The sequence below is a fragment of the Schistocerca gregaria genome, chromosome 8, assembly GCF_023897955.1.
Source record: "Schistocerca gregaria isolate iqSchGreg1 chromosome 8, iqSchGreg1.2, whole genome shotgun sequence".
Taxonomy (NCBI): domain Eukaryota; kingdom Metazoa; phylum Arthropoda; class Insecta; order Orthoptera; family Acrididae; genus Schistocerca; species Schistocerca gregaria.
Genome location: NC_064927.1, coordinates 359,701,496 through 359,721,656, shown reverse-complemented (window position 1 = coordinate 359,721,656; position 20,161 = coordinate 359,701,496). Strand labels below are relative to the sequence as shown.

The 20,161-nt window shown below is 42.6% G+C and overlaps 1 long non-coding RNA gene across 3 annotated transcripts in view; it reads left to right on the top strand.

Annotated features, from left to right (window-relative positions):
- LOC126284556 (uncharacterized) overlaps window positions 1-20,161 on the top strand; it is a 395,186-nt gene that overhangs the window by 196,292 nt on the left and 178,733 nt on the right. The gene's annotated exons all lie outside the window — the stretch shown is intronic.

The window sequence follows — 20,161 nt, the reverse complement described above, 5'->3', positions numbered from 1 at the left end:
TTATTCACCATCTTTGGCAACCGACATCAATTGATCTGAAGGTATTCAATGCAAGGCGAACGAAATAAACATTTGGTACGTCAGTCGGATGAAGGGAGCCAAATACCAGGCCCACAAGAATGTTTCATGCGTCTTCTGAAAGCTGACTGACAATATGATATTTCGCTATATATTTAGTGGCCAAAACTCATGGAAGGGTACCGGTTAAGGTGTTTGATCATCGGTTGCTGAAGCCTCTGCGATTCATTTTTCTCAGTACAATTCAGGTAAAAATACACTCCTGGAAATTGAAATAAGAACACCGTGAATTCATTGTCCCAGGAAGGGGAAACTTTATTGACACATTCCTGGGGTCAGATACATCACATGATCACACTGACGGAACCACAGGCGCATAGACACAGGCAACAGAGCATGCACAATGTCGGCACTAGAACAGTGTATATCCACCTTTCGCAGCAATGCAGGCTGCTATTCTCCCATGGAGACGATCGTAGAGATGCTGGATGTAGTCCTGTGGAACGGCTTGCCATGCCATTTCCACCTGGCACCTCAGTTGGACCAGCTTTCGTGCTGGACGTGCAGACCGCGTGAGACGACGCTTCATCCAGTCCCAAACATGCTCAATGGGGGACAGATCCGGAGATCTTGCTGGCCAGGGTAGTTGACTTACACCTTCTAGAGCACGTTGGGTGGCACGGGATACATGCGGACGTGCATTGTCCAGTTGGAACAACAAGTTCCCTTGCCGGTCTAGGAATGGTAGAACGATGGGTTCGATGACGGTTTGGATGTACCGTGCACTATTCAGTGTCCCCTCGACGATCACCAGAGGTGTACGGCCAGTGTAGGAGATCGCTCCCCACACCATGATGCCGGGTGTTGGCCCTGTGTGCCTCGGTCGTATGCAGTCCTGATTGTGGCGCTCACCTGCACGGCGCCAAACACGCATACGACCATCATTGGCACCAAGGCAGAAGCGACTCTCATCGCTGAAGACGACACGTCTCCATTCGTCCCTCCATTCACGCCTGTCGCGACACCACTGGTGGCGGGCTGCACGATGTTGGGACGTGAGCGGAAGACGGCCTAACGGTGTGCGGGACCGTAGCCCAGCATCATGGAGACGGTTGCGAATGGCCCTCGCCGATACCCCAGGAGCAACAGTGTCCCTAATTTGCTGGGAAGTGGCGGTGCGGTCCCCTACGGCACTGCGTAGGATCCTACGGTCTTGGCGTGCATCCGTGCGTCGCTGCGGTCCGGTCCCAGGTCGACGGGCACGTGCACCTTCCGCCGACCACTGGCGACAACATCGATGTACTGTGGAGACCTCACGCCCCACGTGTTGAGCAATTCGGCGGTACGTCCACCCGGCATCCCGCATGCCCACTATAGTCCGTCAAGTGCACATACAGTTCACGTCCACGCTGTCGCGGCATGCTACCAGTGTTAAAGACTGCGATGGAGCTCCGTATGCCATGGCAAACTGGCTGACACTGACGGCGGCGGTGCACAAATGCTGCGCAGCTAGCGCCATTCGACGGCCAACACCGCGGTTCCTGGTGTGTCCGCTGTGCCGTGCGTGTGATCATTGCTTATACAGCCCTCTAGCAGTGTCCGGAGCAAGTATGGTGGGTCTGACACAACGGTGTCAATGTGTTCTTTTTTCCATTTCCAGGAGTGTAGGTTATTGACGTCCCACAGTCTAATTACCGATGCTCTGACACAAAGCAGTTTGTCTATCGCCCTATAAGGCTCTGCGCAAAGCCACTAAGTTGAAACTGTATAAAACAATAACAGTGGCTGTGATAATTTATGGCAGCGAATTCTGGATTCAGACAAAAAGAGAAATAACATACGGTCAGCAGAAATGAGATTTTTAAAAACTGTCGAAGGTTGCTCAATGGGGGAACCACCTTAAAAAATGATGATATCAAGGAAGAATTGGGAATTTACAATTTAAAAGAGGTGACTGAAGAATACAGGAAAGAATGGGGAAAATGCCAGAAACGGATGAATGAAGGCAGTACTCCACTCGCTGTAAAGAAGTACTAGGCCTCGGAAAGCATAGAAGTAGGACAGCCGAAAAGGACAGAAATTCATGTTCAGTCGGAACAGGCACGTTGCCTAAGCCTTCAAGCGCAGAAGGAACGAACGAAAAAGGATATTGTTGTTGAACTGAAAAATTCATTTCCTATTATGAAACAAATCATGTCTTCATGGTCCTTGTGCATCTGCTCTTCAGAAAGAAACACAGAAAAACGAAATCCTTCTTTCTTGAAAATAACAAGAACTTATAAACACTCCTCTATAACGGTGAGATACGGTGGTCTGCAAAATGTGATATGCTACTTATTAAATACAGTATTTTATGCAATGTACTACTCAGCTTAATTTTCAAGCATTTTCTTTTAAATAAATTTTTCCCATTTTCATTTTTGGATTACAAAACCAGGCTAAAAACTTCTTAGTTTACAAAACCGAACTGACTTTTAAATTCCCGAAAAATTGTAATCTGAACTTTCTTTTCTTCTTCTTTCCTTCTTCTTCTTCCTCTTTGTCGCCTTCGCTGTCCTCTCCACATGTGAGATGGTCTTCACTGCCATCGAGTGCGTTACTAATGCCACATTTCTTGAAAGATTTAACGATAATGTCTTACTCTAGAGCATCACTGTTTTATCCACTGACACAACTGTTTGATTGTAGGTCGTTTTAAAGCTCCTTTTGGCGTAAATTCATGTTGGCTTCATCCGTCAACTATTTGTCCCATTTATCTAGTAAATGGTGTATTTATCGAGACATCGGGAGGTTGCAATTGTTGATTAAGTCCTCCCGGAATAACAGCAAGCTCTGTATTTCCCTGTCTCAATTGGTCTTTCACAGAACTTTTCTAATGGTTACTAAATTAATGTAGCACAAGAAGAGAACACTTCTTTAATAGAACACCTTTCACTCTCTCCCACACTTGGTTAATCCATAATTTCATACCAGCCTCGTCCGTCCAGCCCTTGTCATGTACGTGAACAACACTTGGCGGTGTTTCAGAAGGTTGCGGCATTATTTTGCGCTTGAAAATGATAACTGGATTAAATTTAGTACCATCAGCGCAGCATGAAAGGACAACATAGTAGTGCATTTTTTCATGTCCACTTTTTTTATAGTTACGTTTTTAAAACCTTACATGGCAACAGTCTGTTACTCGAAACATGAAATGTCAAATGAGTTTCGTCCAAATTCACTGTTTAGCTTAGTTCCAAACTGGTTTTCTTTCGGCGTTGAAAAATAAAGCTCTGTAAAGATGATATATTCTCTTCATGCTCTTGTAGCATTTTATGAGGTATTTCTATTTTTGTTCACGTGCTAATCATTCCTGTCGGCGGAGGGCCGAAATGCCGCTCAGCTGCTCTGTTTCCGTGTTCTTCTCCGTATGTTATTGCTTTCAGTTTGTAGCTCGCATCATATGAATACCATTTAATTTTTCCCTTGCGAAACTAGCCACTAACAAAACTTTGTACGGCTACCAATGACACATATCACTTTCAATTCAAGTTCACTGGCACTGTAGACTGCAATGACGCATCGTAGGCTTGGTGGTGTTCTGGGGTTGTGTTGGCGGGGTGCAGGGAGACTGTTGCCAAGTTTGGGAATCCCCGCAGTTCATGTTAGTCGCACCGGTGCAGTGCTGCTGCCAGTTGAATCCATTGCTGCTAGATAGAGATAGGTTTATCGCGGCATCAAATATATGGGTGTTTGTTAGACTGGTGAGAATTTTAAATCAAACATTGGAAATGTTTTACATTAATTCCGAGTATAATACGAGCCTGAATGTTGGAGACAATTTTCCGAAGAATAAAGTGAGACTTCATAGTCTGTAAAATAGTGTTGTTTCTTCCGAAACGATAGAAAATTTCTGCTGGAGGCAAGTAAGATCGTGTTCATTATCAGCATTATTTTTCTGTCTGGCTGACATATCTTGTTACATTTTTCGTGCGTATTACTCTATCTTCTACTTGTGGTTTATTCGTCAATCGATTACTTCAGCTTGTGATGTGATTTACACCCGATTATCACGTATGTGAGGCATATTTACTATGAGCATTCTGAGAATATTCCCAAAACGCTTCGTGTGATTTGTACTCTCTGTATCTTCCAAAGTTCATGAATTCTATAGTACTATATAAAGATAAGTCCTTGCTTAAAGCTGATACCAAAAAGCTCGAAAAGTACTTGACTTGTTTACTTCATATTTTTACATGATGCTCTAACGTCGGAGGGACATAGCCTATATATTTTAATATATACACTATATAAATCTAGTTTCCGTGTATAAAATCGAAACGTTGTTACTAAATGACTCGAAAAGTTCTCCACGACCTTACTTCGCATTTTTACACAACACTCTAATGAACATTTGTCTGGACGTTGACTACATATTTATATATGTATTAAATAAATAAACCCTAATTTAATACAGAAATACGATAAACGCTGTTAGCAAATATTTAGAAGTATCCTTGAAATATTGACTGCAGATTTCTACAGTATTCACTAATATTCAAATGGAAATGTTTGGTTCAAATGTCTCTGAGCACTATGGGGCTCAACTGCTGTGGTCATCAGTCCCCTAGAACTTAGAACTACTTAAACCTAACTAACCTAAGGACATCACACACATCCATGCCCGAGGCAGGATTCGAACCTGCGACCGTAGCAGTCGCACGGTTCCGGACTGCGCGCCTAGAACCGCGAGACCACCGTGGCCGGCAGGAAATGTTTAAACAAATATTTTTAAACGAAAATGTACAGGCTTCCTGTTTAGAGAGAAAATGCAGTGCTATGCTCTGATAACGAGCACTCTCGTTATTTTCTCGCTCTCAGTTTCAACTACGAAAGTAGTTAATATAAGCTATTAGAAAAAATTATTTCTACCATAGATATTCTTCCGCCCCCCCCCCCCCCCCTTAAGTGACCCGTCAGGGTAGTCGAGCGCGCTAACACGAAGCTTCCTGGACTCGGGTAGGCGAGCTGGCCCCGCATCGAATCCGCTCGGCGGAGTTTTTTCGGCGGTTTTCCACATCCCGCTAGGTGAATGCCGGGCTGGTCCCCACGTTCCGTCTCAGTTACATGCGTCGCAGACATTTGGAACACGTCCGCACTATTTCACGATTTACACTCGACGCAGACAGCTGGGGTACACTGCTTCCGTCCTGGGGGATATGGGGTGGCGGCAGGAAGGGCATATGGCCATCCCTAACACTAACATTGCCAAATCCGTTGTAACCACGCCCACCCTGCGATACGATGTGGGACTATGGCGAAAGCGAAGGAAAAAAAAGATATTCTTTCTCCTTTAGTATCATTTCAAAGGAAAATTGTCTACACGAGAATGTGCTGCTTTGTTACCTTCCTTCCTTTCCGTCGTAAAGGAAATAGGAAAGTTGTGGTATGGGGTTATGATTAATATACTGTTGCGGAATGTGAATCTTCCGAAATTTTATAATCCTTTCCATTCACTGATTTAAACTGTGCGAAATACTGTCACTGAAGCTACTATCCTCACAGACCCTGGAGCTGTAGAGGTCTTTTAGATACTCGATACACCAATAGTTCCAGACGATTTACTCATTCATTTTAAGCGCATTCAACTTGTAAAGGAACTGAAAATATTGTGATTTAATCGCAGAGGTGCTGAAAAATTGTTGCAGTGACACACCAGAGAAATATCTGGTAAACTTTTTATCTTTGAGAGACATAGGAACAATTTCGCCCTTCGTTTTTTATTTCTTGTATGAACGACTACCCTTTTGTTCTGATGGGCTGGTGGGATGTCGTACTGTCTAATTACTAGTGTGTGTGTGTGTGGTAAATGAATGAGTTAAAAGACGCAAGATGTGTTTTATATTATTTTCATCGTACAACAAGCCTTATTCCCATGCCTATGGAGTATTTATGTTAAGCAGAGAAGGCGAGTTTTAGATGGAACCGAAGATCTTCAAAACGGCGCTGCTCAACAATAGAGGTACGTGATTGTGCTTTCTACTTTCCTTTCGTGGCCGCTAAAATTACTTCCGATTCGTTTTGCCGAGACATTCAGAACCTGCAATCTTCTTTTTCTTATAAAAATACTAGTCCGATGCAAAAGAAATACTCTTAGATTTAAATAATTGCCATTCTTTTACCCAGGCCACGGGGAATGATAGAACGTACGTGCCTCTACTCTGAATGTACGTTCGCAATCTCCGAGTGTGTTACGACGAAATTATTTCACAATGAAAATTTCTCATCAGACCGCAACCACTCGCACGCGAATGTACGTACCCTCTGAATGTATCTAGTCAGTCACGCGCGTTGTTCAAAAGCTTTACTTTTAATATTCAGTGGATTAAATTTCCGAAATTAATTTTTGTTTATGCTGCAAATCGTACTTCACGCGAAGTATTTATTACGTAAGTTTCAGGCTCAATTTAATAAAAAAAAAAAGATTCCGAATAATAGAAATAAAGAATAACAATCAAACAAATCAAACCTAAATAAACAGAAAGAGGGAACATTACAAACTCCCAGTCAAAATTTCGTTTGGAGGAAACAGGACTTAAGGTCACAAAGCAGGGGTAAGGGGACATAGCTCTGATGGAGAAAGGGGTGCAGAGGAAACGGACAGAAGAGGAGTAGGAGGTGACGCAAACTGAGAAAGAGGGCTGGAGGAGAAAATGGACAAAGAGAGGGAGAACGTGGGGGTGGACAATACAGGGACGGGAAGTGTTTTGGATGTATAGCCAATTCTCTTATATATTTAGCAACGACGAAACATTGGCGTGATTGCTAGTACAGAATATAAGCAATGTTTGATATTCGCTGGTGTGTTAATTATTATATGCGTTGTTGTGTGTCCAATCTTCCAAATGAAAGTGTTGATTTTTGATAGTGCAAGACGGAGTTTATCTGGTCGAAGCAGTTTTCGAGGAGTTTCACGCTGAGGCGATAAGAGTCATGGAATACCTCCTAATATTGTGTCTGACCTCTTTTTCTACATCTTTGTGCTGCAGCTCGACGTGAAGTGGGCTCAAAAAGTCGTTGGTAGTCCCCTGCAGAAATGTTGAGCCATGCTGCCTCTATAGCCGTCCATAATTGCTGAAGTGTTGCTGTTGCAAGATTTTGTGCACAAACTGACCGCTCGATTATGTCCCATAAATGTTCGATGGGATTCATGTCGCGCAATCTGGATGGTTAAATCATTCGCTCGTTATCCAGAGTGTTCTTCAAACCAATAGTGAACAACTGAGGGCTGGTGAGATGGCGAGCTGTCACGCATAAATAAATCCCATCGTTGTTTGGGAACATGAACTCCATAAAGGACTGAAAATCGTCTCTAGATAGCCGAAGATAATCGATTCCAGGCAATGAACGGTTGAGTTGGCCCAAGTACACAGTCCATTTCAGGTAAATATAGCTCACACCATTATGGAGCCACCACCAGCTCGCTCAGCGCCTTGTTCACAACTTGGGTTCATGGCTTCGTGAGGTTTGCCTCACAGTCGAAACCTACTATCAGCTATTACCAAATGAAATTGGATCTTATCTGAGTAGGCCACGGTTTTCCAGTCGTATAGGATCCAGCCGATATGGTCAAGAGCCCAGGACAGGCACTGCAGGCGATGTCTTACTGTTAGAAAAGGCACTCGCATCACTCTCCTGCTGGCATAGTCCATTATCGCCAAATTTCACCGTACTGTAGTAACGGATACGTTCGTCGCACGTCCCACTTTGGTTTCTTCTGTTATTCATGCATTACTACTTGTCTTTTACGACTGACAACTCTAAGCAAATGCCGCTGCCCTCGGTCGTGAAAAAGAAAGCTGTCGGACCCTACGTTGTCCGTGATGAGAGGTAAGCTCTGAAAATTGATGTTCTGGCACTCCGTTGACACTGAGCGTCTCCCAATACTGAATTCCCTAACGATATCTGAAATGGAATGACCATGCGTCCAGCTCCAACTACGATTCCTCGTCCAAAGACTGTAAATACCCTTCTTGCGGCCATAATCACCTGAGCGCAAATGTCAGCTCCGCCAATGCACTGCCCTTTATGGGTACGCATTACTGCCGCCATCTGTATATGTGGATATCGCTATCCCATAACTTATGCCGCCCCATTATATTTCTGTTGGTTATCAGGTCAAGAAGACCCCTATGACTCCATCGCACTTCCGTACGAGTATCTGTGTATCAGTGAGTTAACGTTAGTCACCTCGGCTACGGAGGCGGGACCACATTACAGTGCACGAGTGTGAGCTCATGGTGTCATCGCTATAACAGTTCCTCGTCAAAAGAATGAGTCAACACACCCGGGTCAATTAAGTCTGGCGGAGCAGTCAGAATATAAAGCAAGGTGCGGCGTCTCGACGGAGCGGGACCTGGGACAGGGAGGCCGCTCGTGACCGTCGCCGGCGGCCCGTGTTGTCTTTTGGGCTGCCGTGACTGGGGTTGTTTCCTGGCCGGCGGCTATCGGCTTTAAGGAGCGGGCCGTCCCTCATTCGCAGCCGGCCGCTGTATGCAGATGGCTATCGACCGCGCGCCACGCTACACCACCTCGCCCTGTACTTTGCGCTATCGGCGAGCGCCACTTGCAGCGGCCGGGCCCTTATCGCCCTTCACTCGGCCCCGCGCCGCTTCCTGCGAAACGGCGTCGCTAGGCGAGCCTCTCACCTAGGACTGCCCAACATGTCACTCCGAGCCTTTGGGGACAGTGTTCGGAGGAGATTTTGTCCGATTAGAACTAAGGTCGGCACTTCACGTACTGTTGAATAGGTCTCGATAGACGAGATCCAGCTGGCAGCGAGGGGGGTCATCTGACGGTGTCCTTCGCTTTGCAACCTATGACGCCAACGTGATGTTTCAGTAAGTAATGGATTACAGTTTTTTCTCGGCCAGTTTCAGTTGAAAAAATGCCTAATTGGTTGTAGCTTCACGAAATTCCGATACACTGCTGTAATATAGGTAGCCTACAAAGCGGCGTTTGTAGCGGAGGTACGTTCCAAGCAGAAAGCTATAATTGAGTTCCTTCTGGCGGGAAACCAAAGCATCGCAGGTATACATAGACGCTTACAGAATGTCTACGGAGGCCTGGTAGTGAACAAAAGCACGGTGAGTCGTTGGGCGAGACACTGTCATTATCGCAACAAGGTCGCACAAACCTGTCCGATCTCCTATGTAACTGCCGACCGCACACAGCTGTGACCCCTGCGATGTTGGAACGTGCAGACACTTTCATTCGATGTATTCGACGGATCACAATCAAAAACAGCTTTGCACAACTAGGGAAGTTATCTGATGCAGCGAGACGCTGGCTGCGACGTCGACCAGTAGAGTGGTACCACTTGGGCAGGCAGGCATTTCCAGTAAATTGGCGTAAGGCCACCGCATTGAACGGAGAATATGTAGAAAAATAGGGTTTTGTAGCCAAAAGAGAGGGGGAATAATATGGCGTATTCGAGCCTTGAATTAAAGCAACTTGTTTTCTGAAAAAAAAAAAAAAAAAATGCGTTACTCACTGAACGACTCTCGTATTTCAGTTGTGGGTGCGCAATAGTGGTGGAGGATCTGCCAATTGTTTTGTAATAAAAACATCCCTTCACACCTCATCCAGGCCTAGGAACGGCTGTGCATAGGCCTATAGTACAAAGGCACGTTTAAATTTTTTTTTCAAATCTTTACCTTCAGTTACCCCCCCACCCCCTCATGAACCATGGACCTTGCCGTTTACGGGGATACTTGCGTGCCTCAGCGATACAGATAGCCGTACCGTAGGTGCAACCACAACGGCGGGGTATCTGTTGAGAGGCCAGACAAACGTGTGGTTCCTGAAGAGGGGCAGCAGCATTTGCAGTAGTTGCATGGGCAACAGTCTGGATGACTGACTGATCTGGCCTTGTAACACTAGCCAAAACGGCCTTGCTGTGTGGTACTGCGAACGGCTGAAAGCAAGCGGAAACTACGGCCGTAATTTTTCCCGAGGGCATGCAGCTTTACTGTATGGTTAAATGATGATGGCGTCCTCTTGGGTAAAATATTCCGGAGGTAAAATAGTCCCCCATTCGGATCTCCGGGCGGGGACTACTCAAGAGGATGTCGTTATCAGGAGAAAGAAAACTGGCGTTCTACGGATCGGAGCGTTTAATGTCAGATCACTTAACCGGGCAGATAGGTTAGAAAATTTAAAAAGGGAAATGAATAGGTTGAAGTTTGATATAGTGGGAATTAGTGAAGTTCGGCGGCAGGAGGAACAATAATTCTGGTTAGGTGACTACAGAGTTATAAACACAAAATCGAATAGGGGTAATTCAGGAGTCGCTTTAATCATGAATAGAAAAATAGGAGTGTGGGTAAGCTACTACAAACAGCATAGTGAACGCATTATTGTAGCCACGATAGATACGAAGACCACGCCTTCTACAGTAGTAAAAGTTTATATGCCAACTAGCTCTGCAGATGATGAAGAAATTGAAGAAATGTATGATGAAATAAAGGAAATTATTCAGATAGTGAAGGGTGACGAAAATTTAATAGTCATGGGTGACTGGAATTCGGTAGTAGGAAAAGGGAGAGAAGGAAACGTAGTAGCTGAATATGGATTGGGGCTAAGAAATGAAAGAGGAAGCCGCCTGGTAGAATTTTGCACAGAGCACAACTTAATCATAGCTAACACTTGGTTCAAGATTCATAAAAGAAATCTGTATACATGGAAGAAGCCTGGAGATACTGACAGATTTCTAATAGATAATATAATGGTAAGACAGAGATTTAGGAACCAGGTTTTAAATTGTAAGACATTTCCAGGGGCAGATGTGGATTCCGACCACAATCTATTGGTTATGACCAGAAGATTAAAACTGAAGAAACTGCAAAAAAGTGGGAATTTAAGGAGATGGGACCTGGATAAACTGAAAGAACCAGAGGTTGTATAGAGTTTGAGGGAGAGCATAAGAGAACAATTGACAGGAATGGCGAAAAGAAATACAGTAGAAGAAGAATGAGTAGCTTTGAGGCATGAAGTAGTGAAGGCAGCAGAGGATCAAGTAGGTAAAAAAACCAGGGCTAGTAGAAATCCTTAGGTAACAGAAGATATACTGAACTTAATTGATGAAAGGAGAAAATATAAAAATGCAGTAAATGAAGCAGGCAAAAAGGAATACAAACGTCTCAAAAATGATATCGACAGGAAGTGCAAAATGGCTAAGCAGGGATGGCTAGAGGACAAATGTAAGGATGTAGAGGCTTATCTCCTGAGTCGAAACAAGGCCCCCGGAGTAGACAACATTCCATTGGAACTACTGACGGCCTTGGGAGAGCCAGTCTTGACAAAACTCTACCATCTGGTGAGCAAGATGTGTGAGACAGGCGAAATACCCTCAGTCCTTAAGAAGAATATAATAATTCCAATCCCAAACAAAGCCGGTGTTGACAGATGTGAAAACTACCGAAGACCGGTTTCGATTCCGTAGAAATGTTGGAACACGTGAGGCAATACTGACCCTACGACTTATCTTAGAAAAAAGATTAAGGAAAGGCAAACCTACCTTTCTAGCATTTGTAGACTTGGAGAAAGCTTTTGACAATGTTGACTGGAAGACTCTTTTTCAAATTCTGAAGGTGGCAGGGGTAAAATACAAGGAGCGAAAGGCTATCTACAATTTATACAGAAACCAGATGGCAGTTATAAGAATCGACGGGCATGAAAGGGAAGCAGTGGTTGGGAAGGGAGTAAGACAGGGTTGTAACCTATACCCGATGCTATTCAGTCTGTATATTGAGCAAGCAGTGAAGGAAAGAAAAGAAAAATTCGGAGTAGGTATTAAAATCCATGGAGAAGAAATAAAAACTTTGAGGTTCGCCGATGACATCGTAATTCTGTCAGAGACAGCAAAGCACTTGGAAGAGCAGTTGAATGGAATGGACAGTGTCTTGAAAGGAGGATATAAGATGAACATCAACAAAAGCAAAACGAGGATAATGGAATGTAGTCGAATTAAGTCGGGTGATGCTGAGAGAATTAGATTAGGAAATGAGACACTTAAAGTGGTAAAGTAGTTTTGCTATTTGGGGAGCAAAATAACTGATGATGGTCGAAGTAGAGAGGATATAAAATGTAGTCTGGCAATGGCAAGGAAAGCGTTTCTGAAGAAGAGAAATTTGTTACCATCGAGTATAGATTTAAGTGTAAGGAAGACATTTCTGAAAGTATTTGTATGGAGTGTAGCCACGTATGGAAGTGAAACATGGACGATAAATAGTTTGGACAAGAAGAGAATAAAAGCTTTCGAAATGTGGTGCTACAGAAGAATGCTGAAGATTACATGGGTAGATCACATAACTAATGAGGAAGTATTGAATAGGATTGGGGAAAAGAGAAGTTTGTGGCACAACTTGACCAGAAGAAGGGATCGGTTGGTAGGACATGTTCTGAGGCATCAAGGGATCACCAATTTAGTATTGGAGGGCAACGTGGAGGGTAAAAATCGTAGAGGGAGACCAAGAGATGACTACACTAAGCAGATTCAGAAGGATGTAGGTTGCAGTAGGTACTGGGAGATGAAGAGGCTTGCACAGCAGTAGCATGGAGAGCTGCATCAAACCAGTCTCAGCACTGAAGACCACAACAACAAACAAGAACAACAACCTTCATTTTTCTAATTTTTAACATTTAACTCCTTCCAAAATATTACTGCAGTAGATGATTTAACTTCTTGTCTCAGTTTATGAATTTTTATGATTTTTGGAAACATTTTGGAGCAAGCAGCGATCTGATTATATCATTTGAAATAACAGCCAGTCTTTATCGCAATTTTTTTAAAAAAACTGAAAAAACTGCGGTTGCCGGATGTGTCTTCCGACACTTGGCCGCATTCTGCTCCTCTTCTCTGCATACCACCTAGTGAAACATGGCCTGTGATGATTTAGGTATGGTCGAAGTAATTGATACGTGATTTTTAGTTTTTAGTAAGAAATTGCTTTCAAGACTGATTATTATTTCAAATTATGAGTCTTAATGTCGCACTCAGTTCTTTCTGACAAAGCAAGAAATTTTAAACGTCGCACATCTCTCGAGTCGTTATATATAGATTGCCCGCAAAAGAATAGCGCAGTTTCAATGTTAGACTATAACAGTTTAATGTAGACTGTTGACAACAAATCATACATCAAACTAAATGTAACATAACCTACGTCTTCTTGTAAATGTTCAACGTATGCACCTGTGTACCATCAGTTATACAGTATCCATCCAATCTAAAGTCCACTTCTTCCCACACTTTGATTAATAAGTCCCTAGTAATGGAAGAAATAGGCTCCACAGTTCTGTGTCTCCACTCTAGAAAATCATTAGGTATTTGCGTAACGTAGACAGCGGAACGTAGACATGATGTTTTATAAAGGCCCGAAGTAAGAGAAGACATGGCGTAAGATCAGATGAACATGGAGGCCACTGGAACAAGCTCTGCCGTAGTGACCGATATGACCAAGCTAATGGTCAAGGACTTAGACGTTCGCCGGCCGGAATGGCCGTGCGGTTCTAGACGCTACAGTCTGGAACCGCGAGACCGCTACGGTCGCAGGTTCGAATCCTGCCTCCTGCATGGATGTGTGTGATGTCCTTAGGTTAGTTAGGTTCTAAGTTCTAGGTGACTGATGACATCAGAAGTTGAGTCCCATAGTGCTCAGAGCCATTTGAACCATCTGAACTTAGACGTTCCACGGACCTCGCAGAACGACATGACAACGGGGACGATCTCTTTCTTGTTGCCGAGTTTTCAGGTTCACGTTCTAATTAGAGAAACAGCCACTCTTTCAAAATATCCGGATCAGCCACCATTATTACGCCAGCTTTAGCGAAAAAAGAAATGGTCTTTGCACTTGACATAGGGACACAGCGCAGAAAACGATTAATTGTGGGGGATCTCTCTGATGTTGTACAGCTCTGTGAGGATGTTCTTACCACCAGATGCAAACATTATGCATATTTACCTTCTCACTTAAATGAAAATGTGACTCATCGTTGAATACCACCGAATATTTAAAGTAATCTTCCTGCTCCAACAATTTCACTTGCAATGTTATAACTCGACAGTCATGTGACTTGAAAGCAGGTACCAACTGTAGTCGGAATGAACGTATGAGTAAACGTTTCCTTAAGACCTTCCATACTGTCGTCTTCGGCAACTGAAGTTGAACATATACTTTCCGTACAGCCTTTTTAGCATTACGAAGATAAGATGCTATAACCTAGTCAAAGCCGTCTTCAGACGCTTTTCATCGTCCCGTGCTTTCCGCTTCAGCCACACATCCGGTCGTTTCGAATTGACTATACCATCGGTGGACGTTTTTGTCACATGCGGTATAATAATTAAACTTTAAATAAAACGCTCGTTGAATTGAAACTATAGGTTCACTCTTCGCAAACTGCAGAAGATTAAACGCTTAAGTCAGCGGTCGGAAACTGGAGGAAAATTTTTAACGCATAAATTATGTACTGGAATTATTTCAAATTTTTTTTTTCTTTAGATAACAGTTCAGTATTTTATAGTAGTCTACTATTAACTCCCGAATAATTATAATTCTTAAGGGTTAGCTATAGGCGGATTTAAACACACAGTTGCTATGTTGTGGAGCACAGGAGAGTGCACTGAAGAGCGGAGACGGATTGGAGCAAACCGGCCGGCCGGCGTTATGTCCACCCACACAAAAGCTCTGCACACACGAACGCAACACAAGAATATCATTTAATAAACAAAGAGATTATATTACTAGATTTCAGACTCTAGTAACCTCTGAAATCTTTGTGAAATCCGAGATGGCATATTCATTTAAACACCATATTACCAGATGTAGAATTGTGAAACCGGAATTAGCCTATTGACGGTGGTAGCCGTCAGTGTATGGCGCATGAGACTGCGTCTGCAGCGCCATCTGCTTCCTGTAACGACCGACGACGAATGTCAACACACAGTAACCCAAGTTCCATACGCTAATGTCTGTTTCAAACCCGTAAACATGTAGAGTTTTCTGCATACGAGCTATGATTTGCAGACAGCATTGGTTTTCTGTTATCATTTGAAGAAACCTGCTGCAGAATCGCATCGAATGCTTTTCGAAGCTTTCGGCGAACATGCTCTTGCGAAAACACAGTTTTTCGAGTGGTTCAAAAAATTCAGTACTGGCGATTTTAACGTGAGGAACGACGAGCGCGGGAAGCACCGAAAAAGCTCGAAGACAACGAATTGCAGACCTTAATAGATGAAGATGATACTCAGACTCAACAGGAGTTCGCGGAGCAATTGAATGTGAAGCAGAAAGCCGCTTCTCTTCGGTTGAAAGCTATGGGAAAGGTGCAGAAATTCGGAAAGTGGATTCCGCATTAACTGAATGAAAGACAGCAAGCAAATCGAAAGACCGCTTGTGAAATGCTGCTCGAGAGATACAAAAGAAAGTCTTTTCTCCATCGAATAGTGACAGGTGATGAAAAACGGTTATATTTGAAGAATCCTAAGTGTCATGGGTGAATCCAGGCAAACCATCGACAGCCACTGCAAGACCAAGTCGCTTTGGAAAGAAGACAATGTTCTGTTTTTGGTGGGTTCAGAAGGGTGTCATCTATTATGAGCTGATAAAACCTGGTAAAACCATTGACAGTGATCGCCACCAACAGCAAATGATCGATTTAAATCAATCATTACATGAAAAACGACCGGAATGTGGCAAAAGGCAACATAAGTCATATTTCTCCATGATAACGCCCCATCACACACAACAAAACGGGTCAATGAAACGATCGAGGCGTTCAGTTGGGAAAAACTAGGGCATGCGTCTTATTATCCAGACTTAGCTGCGTGCGATTATCATCTATTTTTGCATCACTGGGACACTCTCTCGCTGAACAACGCTTCAGCTCTTACGAAAATGGTTCGCTGGCTGCTTTGCTTCGAAGGAAGATCTGATTTTTTTGCATGGCATTCATAGCCTGCCGGAGAAGTGGCAGAAATGTATAAATAGCAACGGACGTTATTCTGAATAAAATATTGTTTATCGGTTTCAAAAAACAGACGTGTAATTATTGCAAGCAGATTCCGGTTTCATACTTCTACACCTGGTATGTGCTCGTAACTCGAACGGTAGCTGAAAGGTACTTTATGAAACTTCAGATGTGTTCACTCGGCGACGGCGATCTTTGACAACGAAGCACCTCCTTTGCAGTGGTGCTCCATTGGCGTGCGGCTCCTCTGGTGTGTGCCAACACACACTTTGACAAGGAAATTGCTCCGCCCCGGTGCATCGGCACGTGCTGTTTGTCTGGCGCCTGTATTTTTATAAAGAACGAATCTAAATTAAGTACGCAAATGTTATCGCAACTTCGTCAGTAGTTGTTGCGATCTCGCACGTAGTGTTTTGTTATTATCGAGGCTTATATTATAAGCCTCGATAATAACAAAACACTACGAGCGAGGTATATTATATCTTTTTCATCGATATAGATCCTTAAAAGCGTAAAGCTGACAGTACAAATATGAAGTTTCTTACTGAGTGGACTGATCATTGTTGTTTTACGCTGCGTGATAGGCCTGGAGCTTTTCCACTTAGGCACTTATGCAACAGAGCTGTCGCTCTTCTTAAAAGTGCCAATTTGAAGCGACACTACGAAACGACTCATCGGCAGCTCCATAAAAATTTTCCTCTGGGTACTGAAGCTCGCCAAGAAAAACTCCAGACATATCTAGCTTCTTACAAAAAAAGCACTGCCTTCCTAGTTCGCTCTATGAGCGAGCAAGAAAAATCTGCAGAAGCGGCGGCGCGTTTGTGTTGGCCGTTTAATAAAAACACCAGAAACCATTTTCGGACTCTAGGATGGTAAAAATTGTATGTTGGAAATGGCCGTCGCTCTTTTTGAAGAGAAGAATTATACTGTTGCCGCAAGTGTGTCTTCTTATCGTCGCAAACGGGATATCTTTAAAAAAAGACATTCTAAATCAAGAATTTTTTCTCCTTTCAGCAATATTTGAATTTAAAAGTAATTCTGAAATTGACGTTTCAGTATTCTCAAATTTTATGTCAGATATTGAGAAGGAATCTGCAGCAAGCTAAAATCGCGTTTTGAAGTTTCTCTAGCGGCAGAATGAACGGATGTTGCTGCGAAGATGTCCTACTTTTCTGAGCCTTTACCCCACATTTAGATGACAGACTTGCAGGAAGACATTTTCTTGTAAACGTATGACTTTATCCGCTTAAGAATTTTGCGGTAAACACGTCCCAGAAAAATATGAAATTGGCAAACATTTAGCCATATACCTGGCTACCAGGAAAATGAAGTTTTTGAAGAACAAGTATCGCTCAATATTAACGGCCTTGACCTTCAACACACTATTCACATAAGGTGCTCCTCGCGTGAAGCTAACTTTAAGAAACTGGCTCATGACCGTAAATGCAATTAATTTTTTATTAAAAATATGCCTATCTCTTGTATTTAATATTTTATGAGTGAAAATGAATATACGTATTTTTCTGGATTTTAAACTTCAAGTACATCTATCTATTGATTTCACATTAGTTTGATAGTGAAAATTAAAATAAACCGTTGGTAAGGAATGCGAGGCTTTTTTTATCTATTTTTGAATAAAAATATGCCTACCTATTGCATTTCATATTATTTTATGAGTGAAAATTAAAATAAAAAAATAGTAAGGAATGTGAGGTTTCTTTCTGGACCTAGATAAAAATTTTCAAAAGTATCTAGATGCCATCTGAAACTACTTGCCAACACCTGCCTTAAGGTGAGAAGTCGTACGTGGCCTGTTAGGCGCTGCAAGCAGGAAACCAACGAAGCAGTACTCGTTCGTGCACTTATCTGTAACTGTTTTGAGTTACTCTCAAATTGTGATCTTCAATCAACATCGTAAAACGCATACAATTTGCATTGTTAAAATTAATGAAGAGTACTTTTTTAATGGACACCCTCTATTCTTATAACGTCTACGTCTTTTAATCCTTTGTCAAAATCTGTATACATTTTTCTTCTTTTTTGCAGAAGTAGAGCAATGAAATGTTTCTTTCTAATATAGCATTTTATGTTTCCTCCGTGGCTTATATATTTGAAAGTATATGTCCGGATGTTTTTGATTTATCCGTGCTTCTGGTTACAAACCTTCCACATATCAATTGGTATACTAAGACATCCCATTCGTTAATTGGTCATATAGTATCCGAACATCATGACCATTTATCCACAAGGTGTTTTCTCCATTATTGCCATACAAGTTTTACCAACACTGTTTGGTGAAAGCTGTACCACTGCAGCACAAATGCAGCAAAATTATCGGTCTTTTTCTGTGTCCCTGTATTCCGGAGTTAATGCCAGCATAGGCTAGCTGGTAGATTTGTTACCGGTAGGTTCTAAAAACAGAGATGCTTCGGGGATTCCAAAGGGAGTCCCTGGAGGGAGGGCGACGTTCCTTTCGAGAAACGCTGTTGAGGAAATTTAGAGAACCAGCATTTTAAATGACTGCCGAACTATTCTACTGTCGTCAACATACAGTGCGTGTAAGGACCGAGAATATGAGATACGAGAAATTAGAACCCATACGGCGGCATATAGACAGTCGTTTCTCCCTCGATCCATGTGGGAGATGTAGATGTACGTCGTTTGAGGTGAAAAATGCAAGCGAATAGGGACGTTTCGGGGAACACTGTTTTCATAGCTTTAATTGTAGCAATTTCAAGGTCTAGCATTGCATTTTTTGGCGACCACGCAGGCATCCAGAAGAAGTCCTCCATTTGTAATTTGACTTTAGTCCGGGAGCAAGTCAAATGAAACAGTTAACACCTCTGTTTCTTCTTAATGCTCCCGATGATGTCAACGTGTATGGCGCACAGTCGTTTGAATTGTTTCGAAAAACTGTCAAAGGTCCGTCCATAACAACAGTTACACTTTGACACAGGTTTGCTTCCGTTTCTTCACAATCGAACATCAAGATTCATTTGTCAGAAACAAACCCAGCGTTAGTATTTTTTTTAATTACGTTCAGTTAGTTTCAAAATGTCTTCGCTCACTTAAAGCCCCGAACGGGTACCAGGGTTATAAGACATACCAATAGTTTATGTGTTTGCCTTAAACAACGCAATTGTGGAGATCTAGTGACAATTCACATTTGGAATGATATCTAGTCCTTTATCTTCCAAATGCTGAAATTTCTTAAGATTTGGAAAACAGGCATCGTCTTTTCTTCATGGACACTTTGCTGCAGTTACGCACATTTGCTTCGTCACGTGGGCAGGAATGTTGCTATTCAGCCATGATGTTTCCAACTGCAATTTTTAAACGATCTCGGCACTTATTCCTTTCTGAATTTTTCACAAACTGTTTCTAAAATCTAAAATAATAATGAATGAGTATTTTAAAACAGGCGGACGAAATTTCACATCAGTGAGAGGCTACCTGATAGTCCGATAAATTCATTGAGAGGCTGTTTAACAGTCTGATAAATTCCTGGGCCCGACCGGGATTCTACCTCGTGATATTTTGGTTTCTAGGCACGTTCTTTCCACCAGAGGTGCAACTTTTTGTGGTCCAATCTTGTTACAAATTTTATTGTGCCAATCGTGTAGTGTCTGACGTAGTTTCTTTTTATTTTTCTCGGGAGTGTTATATTCCGGGCGTACACTAGGTGGAAATACCACAATGTAGGCGTTCTCTACTAATAATGACATTAGTATGACCAACTAGCTCTACAATACATCCCTATCTGTTCGATAAATAATTTCAGGGTAACTCCCACTTACATATTAGTGAAGGAAATGCAATCACAGCTCACCCAGTAGAAAAAACTTGAAAATCGTGGGAGAATAAAATAATAGAACACATAAAATGTATATATGTCTCCCGAGCACAGTAACATTGATTTCCTTTGTGTATCAAGCGTCTGAAGTTGCAGCGTCATTAATGAAACCATTAAAATAACTGAAGAAACCCTGAAAACACACAACCGAGAACCTGATGGACACATAAACGCAACGATAATTTTTTTATAGATAATAACACAACAAAACCTTTTGCAATCACTTATTTCAGGAGCACTCGCCAACATCATATAGAAAAACTAAAATTCGTGGATGTAATAAGC